The 24,131-nt window shown below is 47.6% G+C and overlaps 1 long non-coding RNA gene across 2 annotated transcripts; it reads right to left on the minus strand.

The window, feature by feature from the left end:
• Positions 1–6,450: 6,450 nt before the first annotated feature.
• LOC116153451 (uncharacterized) lies at positions 6,451–11,799 on the minus strand. 2 transcript variants are annotated; one of them, XR_004137191.2, is made up of 3 exons: positions 11,349–11,799; positions 9,755–9,825; positions 6,451–6,802 (listed from the first exon to the last, which is right to left on the minus strand). It is a non-coding gene; the product is annotated as an uncharacterized LOC116153451 (long non-coding RNA). The 2 variants fall into 2 exon arrangements; XR_010377346.1 differs by lacking the exon at positions 6,451–6,802 and adding an exon at positions 6,832–7,014.
• Positions 11,800–24,131: the final 12,332 nt, after the last annotated feature.

Here is a 24,131-nt window from a genome sequence, read left to right on the forward strand (position 1 = left end):
AGATGTCCCCTGAACACGTTTAGGAAGATCTCTAACATCTTCCTTTCTGGCTGCCACAGATCACCCAAAGCAACCGGGGGGCTACGATGTAGGAAGAGAACCACACAAGGACTCAGAGCCCAGTTATCACTCAAAAGCCACCTTTTACTAACTATGGCCAGAACCACATCACTTAGCTTCTCCAAGTTTCAGTTTCCTCTCCTGTAAAATGACGATGATGACACCAGCCCCTGCTGCTTTACTGGACTGGTGGGAAGATCTCACTAAAGAGTGAATGTGAAAGCCCTTTGAAAACTATAGCTTACCGAGGATGGAACACAGCATCACCACCCCTAGAGAAGCCCCTCGCGAGCAGCTGCTGACTGTCTGGTACTATGGGGGTTTGCTGCCTGCTTTCCTATGGGAGGGGTCCTTCCCTGGTGGTCTGGTGCTTCTCGTCAGTCTGACTAGGTCAACATTCAAAACCTGATGACTGAGGTTCCCTTCCTTGTCCTCTGCCCTCCAGCAGATGTCTGAAAGCTGGGGCCCGGAATTTTGAAGTGTGGGATACATTTTCAGGGTTGGAGAGCCTCGTGCTTCCCAGATGTCTGAGGACTGGGCTTCTCTCTTATTTTTCCTTTATTGCCAGTTCCTTCGTGCTTTCCCAGCTAAGTGGGTAAAGGTCTCGGTTTCAGTCCTGCCCATTGTGTTATCCCAAATGAGTCATTTCCTAACTCGGGTGCCTCTGCTTCCTCAACTGAAAATCTGACCTTCTGCCTGCCGGCACCAGAGCAGCCCCACATTTACCTCTTTTTACAGAGGGTTGACTTTACAAAAGACTTCACACAAAAAAGAAGCATTGCTAATTTCTCTAAGCCATTTGGACTAGATCTTTGTGTAAACCACAACTGATCTCTGATACCGTGGTTCCTCACATGTGGATTATGTAATTCCTTCCTGGGAAACTCTTAACCAACTATAAAATGAGGGGTATTTGTACATTTTTAATTAACCAAGTTTTGAAGTAATGGCTGTGTAAGCACCCATGTGAAGGATCATTCTTATCAATGTTTCTCATCCCATCATGTACTTCCAATGAATTTCAGTCTAACGGAATCTTGCCAAGAAACTCATAGAAAAAGCTACGCTTTCCCTGAAAATACAAAGATGTGTCAACCTCAGTGGGTTGGTTAAGTTTTCTGTTTCACTCAGAGTCTGGCATCAAATCCATTTAGCTTTGTGAGGCTTATCCATTAAAGACACTTGGACGATTTTACTGGCCACTGTGGCAAAGATGTAGTCCTTTGCAGAACATGCAGAATTTGGAACAATGAATAGTGGCCTTCTTATTGGTGTCCATATCCAAGAGATGATTTATCTTCCAGGGAACAACCAAGTAAATAACACATCAGCAGAGCCAGTATCCCACTGTGAATAATTATGGGGGCCTTTCAGATTTTAATTTGCATGAAAAGACATGGGAAACCAGGAGGCTCACTCCTTTGCTCTTAGTCTAAACTTGACCTATAATTCTCTTTAACAGTCTCCTGGAAATCATAGTGTAGGGACAGGATGAGATGCTGTTTGTATTAACCCAGTGCATAGCAGTAATGCAGGAGGAAGAAGGACAGGATCTTCAAAGTTAAGATACCTGGGCACATTCTCCTTGGGGCAGAGACAAGTCCTTGCAAATGAACTCAGTGTTGGTCTTTCCCTCATGCTACAAAAGGAAGACCACAGTCAGAATCATGGAATTTCAGCTTTGAAAAAGTCTTAAGTGGTCAAATTGTTCAGCTATAACAGGCAGCTGGAATTATTCCTAAAGCATCTCTTCCAAATGGTTGTTGAACCATTGCTTGTTTATCTCCAGTGATGGGAAACTCAGCTTCTGAAAAGCTCTACTGAACGGTTCTACAAAAATCATCTTTTTAGACTGAGCTATATATGACTTGAATTTCTACCCACTGATTCTAGTTACATCCTCTGATGCCACAGACAAAATAGCAGTTTGACAAACCTGCCTTTTCCTCCCATTATTATTAAACTTACCTTGATTTGAACATAGGGAACATCCCCTTTTAGGGAAAGAAATGAACTTTAGTAGGAAGAATTTCTACTATATGCTAGCTCCTACTATTGCTTCCCATCATCCTCATTATTTTTGGATAGGGTTGGAATTACCAGTGTTCATTAGCCTACTAAAGCTCTGAGAGGTAGAATTCTGCAGGGCCATCCAGCTTGAAGATGGCAGCTCAGGAATTCAGGACCAGCTCTGGAAAGTCAGATACTTCCCATCATTTTTTGTTGCTTCCCAGCACAAAGGATCCTAGAAAGACCTCTGGACTTTTCTTTTTACATTTCCTACCTCAAAATAAACAAAGAAAACTAGAGAAGACATCTAGAATTCAGTGGTGGTCCTGACTGCCCATCTTGGTGTCAGAGATCCTCCAAAATCTGAGGGTCTGGAACTGGGCAGGAAACTCAGATACAAAATTCTGCTTGGAGGCCAGCTCAGAAGGTTCCATTTCAGAGCTAGGCTGCTGCTCTCTGAGGCAGTAATCATTCTGTGGCAATATATGCAAGAGACAGTTAAAAAATATCTCTTCCCCATTTACTGCTTTAGAAACAGAATCCACTGCCTAATTGAGAATCCTTTCTGCCTAATTACTCCATTCCCAATTTTTTTTTTAAGCAGCAGAGTTGCTGTGGAATTATGTACAGTATAATTTCATCATTTAGCAATATGTAAATTAGGAGAAGAAAGGAAGAGGGAGAGATGATCATCCTTCTGAGTTTCTGTGTGCAGAGATGAGGGGTGAGATACGTGGACACAAGGACACGGCCGCGTGGCAGAGCTGGGTCTGGGTTCCAGTTCCCCTGCTGGACAGCTCTGTGCTCCTAGACAAAATCCCATCATCTTCCTGAGTCTCAGTTTTCCCCTTTGCCACGTTTTGCACTTGTCTTCCCAGCATCTAGCCCAGCTCCTTGCCATTACCTAGTATCTACCCGGTGAATGAATGAGTACCTGTTTTGCCTCCTTCACAAGGAATATGAAAATATCTAATAAACTATCAAGTGATGACCGGGTATAGAGTGCTTTAAGCACTCATGGAGAAAATACTGTTTAATGCCAAAAATCAGAAAACCCCCTTTTCTTGCCTTGTTTATTGGTGAAATGATCTACTTCTTTGAAAGTAAGATAAAACAGTGATGTTCCAATATGCTGGTGTCTGTCAGTGATGAAATCACCTTTAATTGCCCTGGCTGCCCTACCACGCTTTACAGAGGAAAAAGTGGGGGAAGTGAGACTGTCTTTTTTCAGCAAGTTTATGGAAGAAATCAAGTCCTTGTGTCCCCTGGAGGCTGGCTAGATCTGGGGCTTTCTGGATGGGTCCTCCCCTGGGGGCACCACTCAGGTTTACCTGTGGGCTCAGCCTGTTTCCAGCCCACCTGCACAGGGAGAGGCAATGGGGGGCTGGGGGCAGAGACCCTCAGGTTGTCCCACTCCTCAAGGGATGTGGCTTCAGTCCCCCTGGGCTTCTGATAGCATCCTTGCTGTGGGATTTGCTCTGAGGGATCTAGGGTTGCACTGCTCCCTCCCCTCAACTCCCTGAGATAAGTGCCTCTTATTCCTTGTTGCCTCATTAATTCAGGCTTTCCCCACCAGGTCAGGGCAAATGCAGGCCAGGCTCACATTTTTTTCCTAAAACAGGAAATCCAGTTTTGATTGCCCCTGTGTCTTTGTGAGACACTGAGAAGTTATGGTACAATGACTTAAATTAGATCTGGATTTGGGAAAACTCAAAAGTTACTTCCTCTTTGAGCATCAGTTTCTCCATTTCTGGGCAACGAGCTAAAAGTGGATGATACCTAAATAGTCTTATGTTTTCCACCGTTATGTTCTCCCCCTCTGCGACCAGAGACCCTGGGCCTCACTACCCAGAGTATTGACACGGTTGGACTGACCTTGCATTAATAGAGAAAAGAATTAAATGACCCAGTGAATGCACCAGCTAAAGCCTGCATGAGAGAGGCAGCAACCGCAGACTGGAGAATTTGTCTTACACGCACTGTTTCTCACACGTATAGAGCTTTACCTGACTGGGGGCTAAGATGCGGTGAGGTCTAACGGGAAAGCATAGAACTTGGGTTCAAGAGACCCGGAGTTTTGGCCACAGCTCTGTGACCCTGGGCTAATCACTTTACCTCTCTGAGCTTTAAGTTTTCTGACTTGTACAATAAGGTAACTATAATTTCCCCTTCCCCACAGGTGGTTGTAGAATCAAGTGAAAAATGCATTTTTTCTTTTTTTTAAATTGAAAAAAATTTATTTAAAATTTTGTTTGAGAAAATGCATTTTCTTTTTTCTTTTCTTTTTTTTTTTTTTTAAGGGGGAAGAGGTAATTAGGTTTATTTATTTTATTTATTTTTAGAGGAGGTACTGGGGATTGAATCCAGAACCTCCTGCATGTTAAGCATGCACTCTCCCGCTTGAGCTATACCCTCCCCCAAGAAAATGCAACTATATATCAAAGAACAAGCCATTGCAGTAATGATGGGAACTGAAATTTCTATTTCATTTCAGAATTTCCAAGGCATGCAGAATGAAATGTACAGTTGTACAGTTAGGAGAGAGAGAATTTTCTTAGAAATCATCCTTCTTACTTTCTGTTGTTTTTCTGTCTTATAGGTAGTCAAACACTCAGCGAATATCGAGTACCTAGAATATGACAAACACAAAATAGGGAGCTACTGCTGAGAATCAGACAGGCAGAGTTCCTGCCCTAAAGATGTCTCATGCATACTGGTTCAACAGGCTTATGCCCCAGGGCGCGCTATTCTAGGTCTCTTCACTATGGTAGTCGTCAGCACAACTGAGTTCAATGATAATTGGCTGAGCTCCGGCCATCTGAAAAGTATCCATAAGGGATGCTTTGGGAGTTTAGTAAGAACGGACCCCTGCCCACAAGGATGTCACTCAAAGTCTGTTTATTAAAGGGCGGGAGAGAGAGGAAGGGATAACGTAAGTGCCCAACCAACTATTTTTAATCCATTCACCCTGCATTTAAGGAGCACTGACGGTGTTCAGGGCGTTATGTAAGGGGCTAGCGTGCTCACAGAAATGGATCAGGCGAAACCTGCACTCTCAAGAAATTCTGAGTTTGGTGAAGAAGAGAGCCTTAAATACAAAAATGTTTTAATACTGATTGTAATACTTATTAACACAGATGATTATACTAGATACTACAGGCAGGAAATCATTTAAAAATATAACCAGTGGTAGGGAGAGAGTATTATGTCCTTACAGGTGAATCATGGAAGGCTTCGCAGAGGAAGTGGCATCTGAGCTGAGCCTTGATGGGAAAGAGAGAAAGCAATCTAAGTGGAAGGAGAGGCAATCGATCATGGAGGGAGGAAAGTAGAAGGGGGGTTGGGGTGGAACCCATACATATGGAGGGGAGGGAGCCCCCCCCCCAAGATAGCTCTGTCTTCTCACCCACTCTTCCCTGCCTCTGCTCACAGCCTGAGCCCTGCACAGGCTGGCTTTGGTCACGGGGACACAGGGGCTCTGTTCCTGTTTCTTTGAAGACAGCACGCACAATTGCTCCCTCATTGTGGCCCCCTGGAAACATCATGTCTGAGAATCGCTAGCCTAGGGGTGGCGGTGTGTCTTCTTGTCAAGATTCCTCCAATTTTGAGAACTGGAATTTCTGCCACATGATGACAATTCTCAGCACCTCATTTAAAAACTTATGTTAGCCGCGACCCTTGCACCAGACAGATGCGTGGCCGCCAGAGGTACGTGACCGTCCAATTCTGAACCCCCACCGACCTGCTGGCATCTCCACTTGTGATGCCTCACAGGCACCTTGGATTCAACAGCATGTCCTAACCTGAAGCCCTCCCTTCCTCCCCCAAACCTCTTTTTCCTATACACACTTTGGCTAATGGTTCATCTAGTACAAGGGTATCAAGTTATTGTATTCATAGCTCTGTCTCTGCCAGGTTCCTCCTTCTATATGCAATTTAGCTTTTCAGTGTCACTACACCTCCCTCTCTCTTCCAGCCCCACTGCCAGTGGTTTAGGTCATCATCTTTTGGTCTGGCTACTACAACTTCAAACAGATTGCCTTACTCTTCTGCATCTCATGTTGTCATTAGAAGGACAGGATATTTCTAAAAAATGTTTGAGGACTCCCTGCATAAAGAACACAAATAGATAAACAACAAGTTTCTATTGCATAGCACAGGGCACTATATTCAATATCTTGAGTAACTTATGTTGAAAAAGAATATGAAAACGAATATATGTATGTTCCTATATGACTGAAGCATTGTGCTGTACACCAGAAACTGACACAACATTGTAAATTGACTATACTTCAATAAAAATATATTAAAATTTAAAAATTTTTAAATAAAAATTTTAAAAAATTTAAAAAAAAGAACACAAATGGTTTCACGGGGCACTGGCGGCGATCCTCAGTTTGGCCTCGATGATTCCAGTAGCCTCTTTTGCCACTGCTTCCCTCCCATGATCTTGTATTTTATATTCTTAGATCTTATAGTCCACTCTCACCCGATTATCTGTCATCATTTCCTTGGTCTTCTTGCCCTAGAAAATCCTACCTGTCCTTCAGGATCAGTCCAAATGCTGCCTCCTTTGTGATGCCCTTCTGACCCCAAGCGTCTTGCTGGAATTCACCGTGGCTTTCTTTGTCCTCCCAAAGCTTCTAACTGTTCCTTTATGTCCTCGACAGAATGATGGTCCCGGACAACACCCGTGTGCTAATCCCCAGAATCTGGGACCATGTTATCTCACCTGGCAAAAGGAAGTGTGCAGATGTTATTAAATTAAGGATCTTGATTGAAATGGGAAAATTATCCTGGATTCTCCAGGTGGATCCAGTGTAATCACAAGGGTCCTTATAAAAGGGCAGCAGGAGGTCAGAGAGGAGAGAGGCTGCTCCACCGCTGGCTTTGAAGACGCAGGAAGGAGGCAGGGAGCCAAGAAATGCAGTTGGCCGCTAGAAGCTGGAAAAGATAAGGAAAGAGATTCTCCCCTGGAGCATCTGTAAACAACACAGCCCAGCGGCCTCATTTTAAACTTCTGACCTCCAGAGCTAGCTGTCTAACAATAGATTTGTGTCAGTTAAAGCCATTAAGTGGGTGGTAATTTTTTAAAGCTGCAAGAGGAAACTAATATTCTCTACTTAACATTTATTTATTTGCCTGGTACTATCTTGTCTTTCATAATATTGCAAACTCCTTGAAAGCAAGGACCAATCAGATTAGTTGTCTTATCCCCTGGGCACCCAACACAGAGCTTTTCACATGTAGATACCTGCTATGCTTTTGAATTTAAATCCAATGCCCTCTTTGGGGTATTTGCATTTAAATCAAATAGTCTTTTGGGTGAAGTCCCAGAACTAGAATAAAACTGTTGTCTGTGTGAAGCCAGGTGGGCTGGAACCGCGACAGGGCATCATTTCAGGTGGCTGGGTTTCCAGCAGGTTAGCAACACTGCGTTGCCAGGCCTGGTGTGGTGGGGGCACATCTATGCAGCATTTATTAAGCAGTGCCTGATCGTGATGCCTTGGGGCTTACGCCACTATTTAACCTTTCCTCTTCCAGACTCCATGATGTTTTTGTTCTCACTGAACTTTCTGAGAGAATACATATTAGAGGTCCAATAGGGAAGGACCCACAGAGACCAAGTTCTTGGCACCAAGGAGCAGGTTATCTCAGTTGAGTTGCATTTCCTGTCTCCCCAGGTCCCAAGTCAGTTGCGTCTTGATGTACCCATTTATTCCTCTATGCACACATGAGTTCAGCACATACCACACACTGCTGTGTGCCTGGCAGTGTAATCGGCATTGAGGACACAGAAAGAAAAGATAAAGTCTTGGACATCAAGAAGGTTCTCATATCGGAGCAGCAGGAGCCGACAGACAAGGCAGAGAGTAAGTGTGATTTAGGAGCGATGCCAGAGGTGCATCTACATGGCCTTTTGTTCATTCTGTTCCATTGGTTCTCTGGCATCTGTCACGTAGGTGAAACCACGGCAGCTGTGAAAGTTGTCCACTCTGTGCTCAAGGCTCAGAGGTGAGAATCTCCCCTTTTAAAGTGTTTCTTTAAGGCACATCCCACATGCACAGCTGGGTCTCTGGGAGTCTTGACTCCCCATTCAACAGTGCAGTCTTCCAATGTCTCCTTGCTCAGGAGGATGGACAAAAAGCATCCCTTTCCAAAGGGAAATCCACACCCCTCTTCTGTGGGACTTGGTGGGTCCAGATGACTAAACTTTGCTCCTCTCTTCTCCCAGCTCCAAATCCTGGCTGCTCTGCCACTAATTTACTGTGACTTGGGTGACCCACTCCTAGTCCCTGGGCCTGTTTCTTCTTCTGTCAAATGAGTGTGGTTGCCATTGCTGCCCTGCTTATGAGTTTTGTGAAAAGCAAATGCAGTAATGAGCAGTAAGACTGTCGTAGGCTAAAAACCGTTTATATCTGTTAGCTGTCCTTAAAATCATAGTAGTTATTGGAATATATATGTATACTAATAACTCCCACTGCTATTCTTATTATTTTTATCACTATTACTGTCGTGGGAGAGTTGTTAGCTGCTTCCAAGAATCAGGCAGCTGTCATTGCCAAGTGACTCAATCACCACATGATCAAAAATAGGCTAAATTAGGATGTGTTTGAAGCCCCCTTCCATAAAAAGCCATAGTCTTGCTTAGAGCTGCATTTTGCACAGCTTTCTCTCCCTCTCAGGGTCACTGTAGCCAGATTTAACGTATTCTGAAAGTGTCCTTGGTGGAAGGGGATGACCTGTCCCGAGTCTCTCCCGGGCTTGGTCCTCTGTCCCCCATCCAGATGGAGGATGCGCCCACAGATGACCAGGGCCTTCTACGAGCACCTAGTTAGTCGTCCCGGCACCCAGTCTTACCGCACTGCAGACCCTGCTGATGTCAGGACGGGCCACACAGCTTCGCTTTTGTCCTTCTGGCGGACATGGCCAACCTGCTTACCTCCTCAGCACCAGGGCTGCAGAGGAGGCCGTGCTGGGGCGTCCCGGTGTTATGTGATTCTCAGGAAGGAGATGTCCCTCTTCTCTTCACCGAGACCTCCAGCTGCTGCTGGCTCCTCAGAAAGCTTTTGCTCCCAGTTAATTGCAGGTCCCAGACTAGTCTCTTTAATGACCTCCGTCTCCCCGTTGATGAACTACGATCACGGGAGTGGCAGTGTTATATGTGACGCTGCGGCTTAGCAACTGGGGCTCTCGCCCTTCACCCTGGAGTTCAGTCTGCAAAGGTGACTGAGGAGAGTGTGGGCACTGTCAGGATGAGCGGGAGCTCCTGGGTACAGGGGCCCCTGGTGGGGCCCGAGCACTGACACAGCTGGCTCTTGGCCCTCCCTCTTGCTGACTGTGTGGTCATTCACTCCTCTTTTCTCTGCGTCTTCTGTAAAATGGGCGTACATGACATTCTTCACAGTGAACATTGGATTATATGTGTGAGACTGAATAAATAATTAGACAATGCCATGTCACTATTAGGTAATATTAAAAGAGTCTGTTCTGGAAGATTTTAGAGCTTAAAATCAGACAGACGCTTATTCATCATGGAGCTTTCCTCCTCCCTGTCCCCATCAGTGGTGGGCCCGAGGGTGGGCAGCAGTGGGAGTTGTTGGGAAGACCAAACAAGATGATAGAAGTGGAATATGTGCTTGGGGTTCCAAGAGCTTGGTTCCAACCGTATTATGTTACTTACTCACTAATGTCATCCTGCCCAAGTGTCTCCTTTCTGAGCCTCAGCTTCACCATCTGAAAAAGGCTCTGCTGCTAAAATAAAACAAAACAAACACTAAATAAGCAAATACCACTGAGAATGTCATTGGACTGAACTATTTCTAAAGTCCCTTCCAGCTAGATAATAGAGTAACTTAAATAAAACATTTCCAAGAAATTGATGGGTTCTATGAAAATTTCATCCTAAAGTCTAGTCATGACATTTACCAGTTAGAGGACAGTTTGAGCAGGTCTGTGGCGGGCACAATTCTGGTCAGCTCATGATTTTATTTTTATTTTTAAATTTTTTAAACTTCTATTGTATTTTATTTATTTTTTTAAATTGAAGTGTAGTTGGTTTACAATGTTAGCTTCTGGTATACAGCATATGAGTTCAGTTATACAGATACATATATATTCCTTTTCATACTCTCTTTTTCATTATAGGCTATTACAAGGTATTGAATAGAGTCCCCTGTGCTCTACAGTAGGACCTTGTTGTTTATTTTATTTATTTATTTATTTTTAATTTTCAATTTTTAATTTTTTAATTGAAATATAGTTAGTTTACAATGTTGTGTTAGTTTCTGGTGTACAGCATAGTGGTTCATACACCACACACACATATATATATATATATTCCTTTTCACATTTTTTTCATTATACACTATTACAAGGTACTAAATATAGTTCCCTGTAGCTTACGATTTTAGAAGCTCAGTGCCCTGGCCACACACCTGACCTACAGAGGACGGGCGGGCAGACCTCCAGGCCCTGAGTCTGAGAGTAACCCTGGGAGATGCTCGGCCTTAAGTTTTCTTCTCATCAAACCAGAGCTTGGGCTCAGTGTTCCCTGGGGGGGTCTTCAGTCTGAAAGCCTATAAATCTAACTTCTGTGAGTCTCACTTCTCACAAGTCCCGGGCTCAGGGAAGGGAGCTGGCCTCCTGTGTGCCGGAGACGCGCCTTGTTAGAGCAGATGGAGTGTGTCTATCATGGCTGTGGAGTAACCAGTCTGGTCACTTCAGATGTCTCTCCAATTAACACTCATGGCGGCAGCCAACTGCTCAGGCAGCAGAACGTGCTGGGGGAGAGGATGGCGGGGACTCCTGGGCCCGCTGCCACACCTCTTATCCCAGCCTGGGAGTGGGAGGGTCCGGCCAGACTTCGGGGTGTGTGGGAGGTGGGAGGAAGGGTGGGGAAAAGTGGGAGGTGGAGTGCGTGCGGGCAGATTTCTTTAGCTGTCGAGTCCTAGAAAGTCAGAAATGGAGACGGCTCCTCTACTCACAGCCCTTACTCTAGTCTTCGAGTTTGCTTCCTCTTTCATTCCCATCCTGCCTGGCAGGGGTGGCGACACCGTCACCTCCTGTACTTGCTTCCTGAGTGATCTCCTCGCCTTCCACTTCTTCTCCTCTCCAAACCATGCCCTACAAGACAGTCAGCTTTGATTTCTAAAATACGAATGTGATGATCATATTCTCCTGCATTGCAGCATTTCCCCATTGCCTTCAGGAAAATAACAACAACAGGAAGGAAAGAGTAAAGCCCAGAAGCTGAAACACACGGAGATCTGATTTACCTCATCCCTGCCCTTCTCACCCTGCAGCGTCTCGTCCTCCAGGAATTACTTGAAATCCTCCAGCCCACCAAACTCTCTCCTTTTCGTATTCTTCTCTGCATCTCCCTTTCCCTGCTCAGTGCTCAGCCTTCAAAATTCAACTGAGCTGTGACTTCTTCAGGGGCACAGACTGGAGGACCGGCCTCTGTGTGCCCACATCACAGCAGGGAAGAACTAACGGGGCATTCACCACGCTGTTAGGCGATGATCCTTGGCCATCACACTTCCCTTCGCTGCACTGCGAGCTTTACAACGGGTGAGAACACCTCTCATTCATCTTCCTTCCAGAGGCAGGACTGCCTTTGACATCAGATACCCTGCTGACTCCAGAGTGAATTCCACTGATGGGGCTTCCATGCCATTCCTTGAGCTGTGAACTTGGTCAGGGAGAACCACTTCACCAGAGAGCAGGCACGTGGTCAATACTGGTTGAGAGAGTGAAGGCTCTCCCACATTTCATGGGTGAGGAAACAGGTTTGGAAAGAGGAACTGAGTCACTGGCCCTCACAGGGAGGGAGGGTCCGTGGGTGCTGGCTCCAAGGATTTCCTCTTCTGACTCCTGGCCTAGAGCTCACCCCGCTACCCGACAGGCTCAGATGGTGTCAACCAATCCTCCTCTTGGGTGAGGGGCAGCAGAGTGCTCTCTCTGGGTGGTGTGTGTGCCCATGACGGAGGTCCCCAGTTCAAGCTGGAGTTGCCCCATCTCCAAGCAATTGTGGAATTCCTGGACCTGAGGGTTGGGTGTTGTCAGGTTGGCAAGTGGGAGAGCAAAGCTATTTAAAATATGTCAGGAAGCCCAGAGCCTTGGCTGGACTGGGAGTTGTGTAGAGCAAAGAGAAGAAGCAGGGAGGAGCCATAGGTGCTGTCTCAGGTGTGGATCTTGTCTGTGCGTCTCACCGGCCGGACCGTGGCATAGAGACCCAAACCCTTCATCTCTCAGCACATCGAAAATCCCTGCCTGTGTTGTTTTTGGGAGGGAAGGTTTGGCTTTGAGTAGATTTTCCTGAAAAATCAAAACAACTCGTCAGAGTGGGCCCGGCTTCCAGGGACAGCCTGGGTGTTAGCATGCCGGTGTCTGGAGTGGAGGGGGCATCTGAGGGTCACGCAGCAAGGAATCCAAACCTCTGAGCCTGATTTACAGCTCAGGGCCTCAAATCTGTTCCCTCCCAGCCCACATAAACCCCCCAATTTCCTCCTCTGTGCGCCAGCCCTCCTCTGAGCTGGGAAATGAGATCGAACCAGTGGCTTTTTCTGGGCTTCTGGATGGCTTGTTCCCTGAGAGGATGGCGGAAAGGAACAGAAGTGGTTCTGGAAAATGTGGGCAGAAGAGCACCGTGATGAGTCAGAGAAGAATGAGACCGAAGCAGCTTGGAGATCCTCCAGCTCAGATCCCTTGTCTTCTCTTCTTTCTTTCCTTTCCTTTCCTTTTCTATTCTTTGTTTCCCCCTTTCCTTTCCCTTTCATTCCTTTTCTTGTTGCGGATTCTCTGTAGAATCCTACATGGAAACCCAATGTGTCAAGCTTAAAAATGGAAGTGCTCCAGGCAGCTGTGGGTAGGGGGTTTCTGGTCTCCCTTGTCTGACTCCCATAAAGGCCCATGGGCACCTGCTCAGATTGCTGGGCTTCACGGACAACAGTTTGGAAAGCTCTGCTGTGACCCAGCAGCCCCTTACACTCATGAGGTCTCTAAGGCCCAAGCTGGCGATGAGGTTTATGAAAGGCCAAGCAGGGATCTAGTGGTGGGCGCTCCCAGACCCCTCCTGGCTCTCCAGCCTCCTTCCAGGAACTTGTACCAGATTCCGCATAGAGCCGGTAAAGGCTCAGCCTGGCTCTAGTTACTGTGGTACATGAATCTTATTTTTATTAAGGAAAAAATCAGTTAGTGTTTAAGAAGCCCTGGGTCAGTCGCTTTGGGAAGTAAGCCCAAGTCAGCGTGGCTGCCCGTCCGCTTTGGCCCTGGCGCTGCGATTCCTGCCTTTGGAACCTAGGTCCAGTCTTGCTCCTCCTCCACCTGAGATCCTGCCTTCAAAACTCTTGGAATGGAATCCTGTCTCCCAGCTAACATCCTTGACTTCTCTTCCCCATCCTAGTGGGAGCTAGCCTGCCCCCAGTCTGGACCAGGTGTGGGAACTGTACCTGCCCCCAGGTCCCCCGACACCCAGAACTACCAGAATCTCTGCTCACGGCTTGTCCCCAGTCACACAGCCATGCTCTGCTTGTCACCCGGGACCCCCCAGGACCTCCCTGACTTACCACCCAGCCGGGTAGTTTTCTGCCTTTGCTTAGACTTGTGTTCTCCTGACAAGTGGGTTTCTTGTAGCCTTTGGGGGAAGAGATATGGATGTGGGAGGGGTTAACTGTTGCTTGACCCTTCCAGGCCCTCCCAGTCTGTCCAGGACAGCTGCCCTAAATCGTACTCTCACGATCTGGTCCTTCCACCTGTGAGCTCCTGGATTTGTGCCATGAGAACTTGGCAGGACCCTGCCCAGCAGTGACCTCTCCTGCTTCACCCAAGAAAGCCCAGAATGAGGGACCTGTGGGCTTATTTCCAGAGACTGCAGGGAAGGAAGTGACTCCTGTAGGCCTCCAACCAAGTCCAGTCATGTTCCAGGCATTCCCCGATCCTTTCCCTCTCTCTGGGTGCTGGAGGAAACACGGATTCTCTCTGAATGGCCTCCAGTTCAGATTGGTGCCCAGAACCCTCAAAGACACCTCAGACTCTGAGGCCTGAAATTCTATGCCTGTCCTTTTTCCTGCCCCGACCCTGCAAACTTCACTCTGCTGAGGGGCAGTTCCTGCCCATCTCCAGCCCCAGAGATCCCTTCCATGGCCTGCGTACGGAGTCCCGGCCAGGAGCCCTGCCTGTCCTGGCTGCACCCAGCGGCCCTTTCAGAATGCCAGTGTCAGACTTAGATCCTTACTAGCCACCGCCAGGGGCCATGGAAGCCAAGCTGCTCCTCCCTGAAGGCCCAGAGGCTGAAGATACAAGGGGCCTAAGCTGTTGCTTCTGCCCATCCCCACCATATCCGTCCTCTTGCACAGCAACCCTGAGCTGCTCCCCTCCGGTCCTCAGCCCTTCCTAGCTGTGCCTGGCCCCAGGTGATGGGCCCAGGCCTGAGCGCTTTTTTGCAACCCAGGACCTGGGCCTAAGGTCATACAGCCACAGACTGACTCCCTCAAACCCAGACCCGGAAGTCCCAGGCCGTGGTCGGAGAGGTGGGAGGAAGCTGTGAGCTACAAGCCCTCAGAGGCTCATGTCCCTCCCTGTGGCCCCGGTGGGAGCTGGAGAGCCCAAGGGCTGCCCTGAAGCATAGCTGTAGAAAGGGGAGCCACCTGGAGAGAAGAGGCCAGAGCCCTCTGCCAGGCCTTTGGGGACACCCACACCCTCCACTGGGGGAGCAGCCCATTCTATCTGGGAGCCCAGCCTTGCCTCCAGGGCCTCCTCCAGATTCAGAGACTCAGTGAGATTCCTGGCATAAGGGTGTCTAGAGCCAGTGTCTCCTAATCCTGAACAGGAATCTACATCAAGTGCCCAGAGAGTAGAATGAACTCTGAGACAAAGATGGCGTGGCCTCCTGAATCCTTAGAGAATGTAGCGGTTGCTTCACCTCCAGGATGACAGCCCTCTCTCCTGAGTCCTACCTTGCCCACAGACCAAAAGACCCTTCTAGAACCTATAGTAATGGTCCCCAGGTACACGCAGGGAACTGGGGTGCTCTCAGGTGAGGCCCTGGCTGGCTGGGAACCTGCACGAGCCGTGTCTGCCCAGCCTGGGTGACACTGATGCTGGTGCACCACCTGGAGAGGGTGCCCTGCCACACGGAGAGCCTGGAGATTTGTCCTGGGTGTCACAGTCCCTGGCTGTATGACCTTAGGCCCAGGTCCTGGGTTGCAAGGGCCCCCTCAAATGGAGAAACCAGAAACAGACCTGAGAAGACAGACTCTCTTGACGTCTCCCCTAGGCTGGCAGCTGGGTTAGAGAAGGCCCTCCTGGAAGCCTCTAGAACCCCCTGGAGAGCAAGTGCTTTGCAGGAAGGGAGGGTGGTGGTGGGCTCACCACTTCTGGCCCAGCCTAGCCTGGAGCTCGGTTCTGACCCCCCCATAGCTGGTTTCCTGGTCTGGTCACCATGAAGCCCAGGAGCTCAGACAGAGGAGATCTGGGCCTTGAATTCCAGGCAGGCTTGAGTAACTCATTTCATCTTTCTCAGCTTCAGTCCTCATCTTGACAATGGGATGATAGGCACACCTGCCTCACAGAGTTGTTGGGATTCAGCTAAGTGCCGTGAATCTCCCCCAGAAGCAGTAGGCCCTCAATGCCCATTTTCTGAATCTGGGTCTGAAAGGTGAAGCCCGAGGAGAGAACACAGGAGTCAGCACAACCGTGCTCTGGGGTCCTGCGGGGAGGGCCCGGATTGCAGCCCGCGGCCCCTCTGGGCTTGCTGTTAAAGCTCACATCTATATGATGCATTCTATTCTAGAACAATGTGCTGGATTTTTAACAAGTAGGACAGGAGGCAAGAGGCCAGAATTCCTCCCCGAGGGCTGCCCCAAAGCTGCTGACTTAGCTGCTTTGTGACTCAAAGTTCCAGACCAGGGGGAAATAAAACGATTCCTCCTCTTTGCAGCCCAATGTATGATAACAAAGGTCTCAAAATACACAGAGCCTCAGCGCGCCCCCAGTTGTAACACCCAGGATCTCCCCTGTTGATCACCAGCACCCTATGGGCTGACAAGGCAGGGTTTTGTCCCCATCTCACGGGAAGCAGCAGCCTGCTGTCCAGAGAAGCGACTCGTTCAGGGACCCGCAGCCACTGGGCAGCAGAAGCAGGCTTGGAGCACACACCCTCCTCCTACCCGCAGCTCTTTGTCTCTCTTCTTTCATTTCAGGCTTAAACGTTTATTTTGGCCTAAGCTGTGCCATCTCCAGTATGGCACGCCATCCTTGCTCAGCCTCAGCGTCAGGCTAATCTGATGTGTCCTGGGCTCGCTCTGTGAGTGCTGAGAGCGAAGTCCCAGGGCCAAGGAGGCCTGAGACTCACGGTGGACGGGAGGAGACGAGGGGTGGGGTAGCTGGAGACTTCAGTGGACTCTGGGCATAGGTTCATGAGAAGATTGATGGGAAAAGGACTTAGTAACCATTCTGAAAGAAACAGCGTTGAGCATGTGAAAGGGCTGTGTTCCTCTCTGTTGGCGTCTGTTTATTTCTTCCATTCGGCCGCGTTGTTCTAGGCTACAGGAAGGAGAGTGAAGAAAGAACTCTTGCTGGAGGCTTTTGGGCTTTTGTTTATGATGCAATCCAGAAACCACTAGTGGCAAAGCATAGAAGCTGACTGATTTTTAAAATATACTTAGTGTTTGGATTTTTATTAAGGTTAATAGAGCCACATGGTAAAAGCAACTGCAGGTAAAAATGGGGGGGGGGACTTCGTGCTCCCCAGTGAGTGGTTTTTAATTTTCAGGTGGGGAAGGTGTGGTTATCGCAGCTAGAAAGGCCAAAGAAAGACTTCAGTGGGGGCTAGGCTGACTCCTCCCTGAAGGCACATTATAAAGGCAATAGACTCCTGATTCATTCCTTTCCCTACATGAGTCATTTTACTCAGAGGCAATGACTTCAAACCATCCTTGCTCTAGTCTTGATGGTGATTACCTCCACAACTCTAAATAATATGCGTATTAATACTGTTATTTCTTATTTATTTACTTTCCTTGACAAAAATATGTATGAAGCATCTCCTGCGTGCTAAGCTATATTCTAGGCAACAGAGGAGCTTATGTTGTAAATTAATGTTCTACTAAATTAGATGGAGATCTAGCTCAGTGAGAACAACCCCTCCTCTGGGTACAGTTCTGTCACTAATTTCATTGTGAAGGAAGGTATCTGAGAGAGGAAGGCAGTTCATCATACAGGGGGAAGTTGAGAGGGAGGAGTGGCTCAGAAAGTAAGGGCATAATGTTATTTCTTGAATGTAGGGGACTTGGAGAGAAAAATTGGAAGTAAGGCTCTAAGATGTCATCAGAGGCCATGGATGCTGAAACACCCTGGGGTCTGCAATTCCACAGCACTGAGAGTCCTAAAGTGTGCTTGCCCAAGTGAGGCTGGAGTGGCACAAATAGTATATACACAGGCCTCAGACAAGGACCCCCAGGCCTGGAGAGGAGGCTGCTCACCTTACAGGTGTACCTTTGGAGGTTCCTGAAGCCCTTGGTAGTGTGTATTAGTCCGTCCTGGCTGCTGTAACAAGTCAACCACAGACTGGATGGCTTAGACAACAAACATTCGTTTCTCACAGTTCTGGAGGCTGGAAGACCAAGAACAAGTCTCTAGTGAGGGGCCTCTTCCTGGCTCATAGATGGCTGTCATCTCCCTGTGTCCTCACATGGATGAAGGGCCAAGGGGTCTCTCTGGGGCCGCTTCTGTAAGAACACTCATCCCGTTCATGAGGATTCCAGCCTCAGCACCAAATCACCTCCCAAAAGCCCCACCTCCTAATACCGTCACACTAGGGATTACGTTTCAATATATGAATTTGGGGGTGGGGGGGGGACACAAACATTCAGTCTATAGCACAATGCCTGGGAGAAGAGAACCCAGCATATAGTCAGGGGTCCTGAGTTTCAGACCCAACTCTAGCACCAAATAATTCTTCGTCTCTGCCTGCTTGGACCCTGATTTTCTTGTGTGTAAATTGACAATGAGCCCAGCTTCTCTGGGTTGCTATAAGGATAAAATCATACACTGATGTACCAACTGTAAAATAGTACAGAGTAAATTCTTATTATTGAAGAGTATGTGCAAAGAATGCCTGAGTAAGATTCTATAAATACAATGTAGTGGTGCGTTATTAATTTTCCTTTCTATAAACCCATGACTCCTGCCACTAATTTATCACAATAAAATGATTCTTATTCATACTCTGGATAATAAGAGGAATCACAATCACGTGTTCTGGTGGAATGACTCCTTTAGTCAAGTAAATCTCCAGATGCTTAAAGAAGAGTTTTCCCTCTGGCTCTCTGAGCTGGCTGGCCGGATCTGTCTAACAGTCACTTGGAAGACGTTCATTGGCTGGTTTAGCCTTTGGGGGTGGGCTCTCAACTGAAGCATAGGCAGGAAGTGATTTCACTCAGCTGTGTGAGAAGCGCAGTTCAGGTAAACCAAAATTTACTGAAAGCTTCTTTCACGAGGAATTGTGTTGATGAAGGACTATGAGGATGATCAGAGATGAATGTGACCTTCACCCTGCCAATTAGGGGCTCGCTCTGGTGAAAGGAGCAGATACACACACACAGTGTAACTAGAGATGATCAGTGATCAGTTCTAAAATGGAAGCAAAGTTTTACACAGTGGGAAATTCAAGAAATGTTAATTCCGCATTGAGGGTATCTGGGACATAGACGTGGGGAAGTTTCAGTTTAAACATTCTAGAAAATTTACTAGAACATCCGCAGAGTGGAAAGAGGAGGGACCTGCCTGTGCAAAGGCCCAGGGGCAGGAGGACTCTGTGAGTAGCTAGGGAAAACAGGGCCTGAAATGTGGTGGAAGAGAGTATTGGAGAAGTGGTCTGCAGCATGGGGAGGCAAGTGTGGAGGACCCTCGAGGCCCGGCTGTGGTTCGTTTCTATTTTCACAGACACCAGCGCCTTGGGAGGTGTCAAAGTAGAACTGATCAGAGTGCAGCTTTTGTGAGATAAGTGAATCCACCATAAGCAAATGCAGAGACCGTAATTTCCTTTCATGCTCCAGAGTAGGGTGGTTTTGGGGGGCAAGGCTGAGCAAAGTCTTCTGGAATAGGTCTGCTGGCCCCTCCCAGAAACCACTCCCGACCTTCTCCTGTAAATACTAAATTACCTGTGCATTTCCCCAATTATCTAATCAGTGAAATCAAGTCAATCACTGTTAATTCTAACTTTAATAAACATTCTTCAGTTTACACTATAGGATGTGCTTCCTCAAACCATAAATAACTGCGTGATGCATGTGAACTTTGCAAAGGAGGTTTCGGTGGGGGAAAAATAACACTCGATTAGCAAGCTTGTCAGAAGCTGAGTCATTATCAATGACAGGAAAGCACATTTGCAATAGTTAAAAAAACAACTAAGTAGAATGTATTTTTTCTAGAAAGCCATTCCATAGTAATAAGAGGGAAAAAGCCTATGTATCACATATCAGAACAAAGCAGAACGGTCCCCTGTGGGTTAATACCCACAACCATGGGATGCGCTACAGCAAGGTGGTGAGTGCGATGCTTCGAGCGTCAGACTCCCTGCGTTGAGCCCTGATTCTGCCCCTGTGAGTTACCTGGCCCCAGGTGCGTGCTTATCTCACTGAGCCTCAGCTCACTCATCCATCACATGAGGATGAAAACAGTTGTGAAGTCATATAAGTAAGGCTTCTAGCATGGGGCCTTCTGGGTCATAAGTGCGATATAAACATCAGTTACTATTATTGTTGTTGTTATTGCTTCTTTTCTCTGGCCCTTTCAGGAAGGAAGGAAACCCATGTGTTTGGGGACTTACTCTGTGACAGACACTTTCACAGTTATTATCTCATTTAATTTAATATTGATGACTCTTTTCCTTGGTTATCATTATTAACTACATTACATCGATAAGGAAATCGTGAGAAGTTAGGTCCCGTGTTGGAGTCACCTAGCCGAAGTGGCTCACGGAGACTGGGACCCAGGACGATCTGGCTCCAAGTTCCCATCCGTCAGAATGAACTCCCTTTATTTGAGAATGGTCCAGGCAAGGCGGGCTGATCCAGTTTTCTTTGATCAGCTTGACTGTGCTTCGTTGTGGATTATACCAATGGTGGGAACGAGTCTGCTTTCTTTCCTGTCTTATTGCTCTAACTTAAGCAGAGTGAGCAGCTCTCACAGACCGGAGGTGCTGAGCAGTCTGGTGGTCCTTGGACATGTCAGTTTCATTGTAGACAGAGGCGGAGAGAAGGCAGCTGGAATAGGGAGGTCACTGTGTGGTCCTCAGAGAAAATGGAGCAGCAACTGAGGTCAAAGAAAATCCACCAACAGGCTTAATCAGTGCTTGATTATGATCTCTGATGTGTGGAGCGCCCAAGAGCACAAAGTCCTTCGCCATATGCATATATCACCTAGTCCTCAGGACAGCTTGAGGACACTCAGCAGGGAAACCAAGTGGCCAGCGAGTGGCAAGGTAGGTTTTGAACTTGGGCCTTTTCCCATCCAAATTTGCTGCCTCCCATGGTAAGGAAAAGAATACCAACATCAAAGACAGAAATACTTTTGAAATTGAGACGAAAATAATGGGCAACACTTTGAGAGGTGAAGAGGGGTACTGCAGTCCTGCCCTAGGGTGGTGATGTCCTTGCTCCCATAGAAAGGCTCAAGCTGAACCCTCTGGGGCCTTAAAAAGAGCAAATGGCTTCTGCTGATCGTCAGCCACTAGGCAGGATCCCCATTTGCCCCCTAAGTAGTCAAGTTTTCCAGGATATCGAGTGTGGGCCAGGGTTCAAAGTCACTCGCCTCTGACAGCAGACCCCCTTCTCTCCCTGCGCTCCTTTGATTCAAGCAGGAAGTCATTCTAGGAATTTCTGATGCCGTGTCTTTGTCAGGAGTCATTTCAAAGCTTCCCTCCTGGCAGGTCTGTGAGGGGCGACTTCTGCAGCAGCAGGTCTCCTGAAGGAAGCAGCTGGTGGAGTGCTCATCCTGGCTTTGTTTTCTCTTTCAAGGAAAATCTCCTTGAGAGCTGAGTGTGTCTGCATCTGTCTGGCCTCACCCTCCCGGTGCCTGACCCTGGATGACTGGTGAGAAGCAATGTTCTCTCTGTCCACTGTCATGACGAACTAACCGTGGGGTCCCCCTCACCTTGGCAAATCCCTCCACACCAGTCTGACACTTGGCTGGGTTCCCTCCTTGTTTAAGTTTGAAAACACTTAGGGGTGTAATCTTTCTGTCAGTCAAGTTCAAATTTCTACTATGGGGAGAATTTTTTCTAGTTCTGTGTAGGGTTCTTGTTTATTTTTTTTTCTCCCAGGTTCCTCATTTCCTTGATCAGGACCCACGGCTCAGCATGGTCAGGGGGTACTTTGCTCTGGATACCTGGAGTGTGGGGTGGGAGAGAATTAAGTCTGGGTGACCCCAGGCTACACGCACAGGTTGAAAGGGCAGAGCAGGAGGAGAAACTGTCAAAAACCTCTTCAAGTTTACAAAGGCGATTTTCCAGGATCTGAGAGCCATGCGTACAATTGTGCCAACAACTGAATGACAAGCAGGTGTCCTCTGTTGCTCTATTTCCAGCAAAGGAGGCAGAAAGAGGGTTCTAGCATCCTGGAAGACTGGGGTGGTTGTCTGAGGCTCAGGCTGAGCGGTGGTGCAGGGAAAATGGAAGGGCATGTCCCAGGCATTCTCATGTAAGACTCACCAACTCCAGTACCCGCTCTGGGCAGCTGTTGCCTAAATCCACATCTTAGTCTGGATCTCACTTCTGCTGATCAGTTCCCACCGATGGCGCTTCAGCACCTCAAACACCAGATGTCGATATCAAACTCTTACTTCATTCCCAAACTCCTCCCCCTTTTGCTGTGTTTACCATCTCTGCTCACAGCTCTGTTCCCTTCAGCCGGTCTCCCAGGTAGAAACTTGAGGGTTCTTGATGGATGCTCCTTCCTCTGTCTTCTCACATCTAATTCCTTTCACTTATTCTGCAGCCCTGTCTTTGATCTTTTCATTCCTACCTAGAGCTGCCCTGCTCAGACCTCCATCACTTTCTTCCTGGACACTTTAGCTGCCTCCTAATGATCTCTTTCCAGTTTCTCTTTCCACCAATCAATCCTTCAGAAAGTTTCGTGAGCCACTTTTTTAAGTTCCAGCTCTGATAATTTTATTTTTTTCCCTCAAGAACCATCAGTGGCCTTTCCTTGGTGTGTCATTTGTGGGGAACCCTGGTCTGCTCCTCAGGACCATTTCAGTCACTTCTGTCTGCACTTTTCCCCTTCCTTCCTTCCTTCTGGTCATGCTGTTCCATCCTCCGGGCATTCTCTTCTTCTAAATCTCTCTTTGTCTGACTCTTTTTTCAAGGTCCAGCTCTAATCTGGAAGTGATGTTATGGTGATAAATAGGATTTAGCAGAGAGTATCATTGGGGAAATGGGTGTGTGAGGATCTTGCAGCAGGAAGGGAAGATTCTTGCCAGTCCCTAAGGTCGGAATTGATTGCTCTGTCTCTTCTGTGCTCAGAGCCTCTGGCACCTGGGTGATCACGTGTATTGCCACCTGCTCTGTATTAGACAAAACTGCCCAGTTTTATGTCATCCACCAGACCGAGGATTCTGCTTGGATAAGGACTGTGTTCTACTCATTTCATTCAACAATTCATTGGTCCAACAAGTTTTCAGCACACCTGGTATTTAGGTACCAGAGGCAGAAGTAGGCACCAGATATACCACGGTGAGTGAGGTATCCCAGTGCCTCTCACAGAGATTCAGTCTCTGTATCTACAGGACTTGGCGGAGTACTGATCACACAGTAGGGATTCAGGAAGAATATGGAACTGAGCATCCAGGAATACGTGCTTGTGTGATAACCAGAGCTTGGCTCCCCATTGAAACTACTTATTAAAAATGCCCCCCACCCCGCAACAGTCTCCACTCCTCTAGGTCTTTGTGGAGACAAGGGACCCGGAACGTCCTGCAGAGACCGCAGGGGCACATCCCCGGTCCTCAGCTCCAGTCTCCTGGAGGCACAGGCACAAACAGCCCCTTGGAGAGCAGACTGGCTGCCGGTTTCAAGTTGTTTGACCATGTTCTAGTCTGAGCTAATTTTGCAAGTCAAATTGCTTAAGAGTGAATATGAAATCTTTGACTGGAGCCCAAATATATAAATACCCATCACATTTCCTTCCTCCCCAATTTTGCAATCATCCAAAAAAGCTGTTCATGTTGTCCAGCGTAATTAGTTATTTATACACCCTCATGTGGTCCATTGTTCGGAATTAAATTGTCTGGTATACAGAGTTTCTCTTGCAAGGCTTGTTTTTGCCATTTTACTGCTTTTTGGAAGCTGTTTGTAAATATGTCCTTGTGGAACCCTTGGGGAGACTTCTGAGCACCTCAACGATTGTTGAGGGAATAAGCCAGTGCATGTAAGTAAACACGCCCTCCCGATGCCTCACACTGTCCTCTGTCTTTGAACACAAAAATCACCATGCATTATCCATCCTTTTCTTGAAGACCCAGGGGGAATTCGAATGAACACAAAAATAGTCCCAGAGAGGTAGACGCGGACATCATCATGGAAACCTAGTCACTAGATCCTAGTGACTCCATTTTGCCCAAGAGGAAGCTAGTTCCCAGAAAGGAGAAGTGAAAGGGTCTGGCCCACAGCCTCTTGTGGGTTAGTGGTGCAGCCAGGCCCAGACCCTCTTCAGCTGACTCCCATGCTCTTTCTGCTAGACCACTGAGTGTGCTGTCGCAGGAGGGCCTCAGGTGGTCCTGGGCTGGTTATGCTTTGCCCCTGAACTGGGTGGACCTGGACTGCTATGCTCTGGGCTCTTGTGTCTGTGTTTTATAGCTCTTTTGTCTCCTCCCAAATGGCCTGGCAGCCAGTTATTACTGATGAGTGTTGCCCAACGCGAGGCAATTCTGCTTTCTCTTCTGTTCATGCTGTGGTCAGAGACTCCAGATGGCCCATCAATTTTATGTAAAATGAGGCTTGTTTCTGAGCGAGGGTCTGAAGGTCTCTGCTTCATGGGAGACACCCAGAAGGTTTATAA

Source organism: Camelus dromedarius, chromosome 2 (genome assembly GCF_036321535.1).
Source record: "Camelus dromedarius isolate mCamDro1 chromosome 2, mCamDro1.pat, whole genome shotgun sequence".
Classification (NCBI taxonomy): domain Eukaryota; kingdom Metazoa; phylum Chordata; class Mammalia; order Artiodactyla; family Camelidae; genus Camelus; species Camelus dromedarius.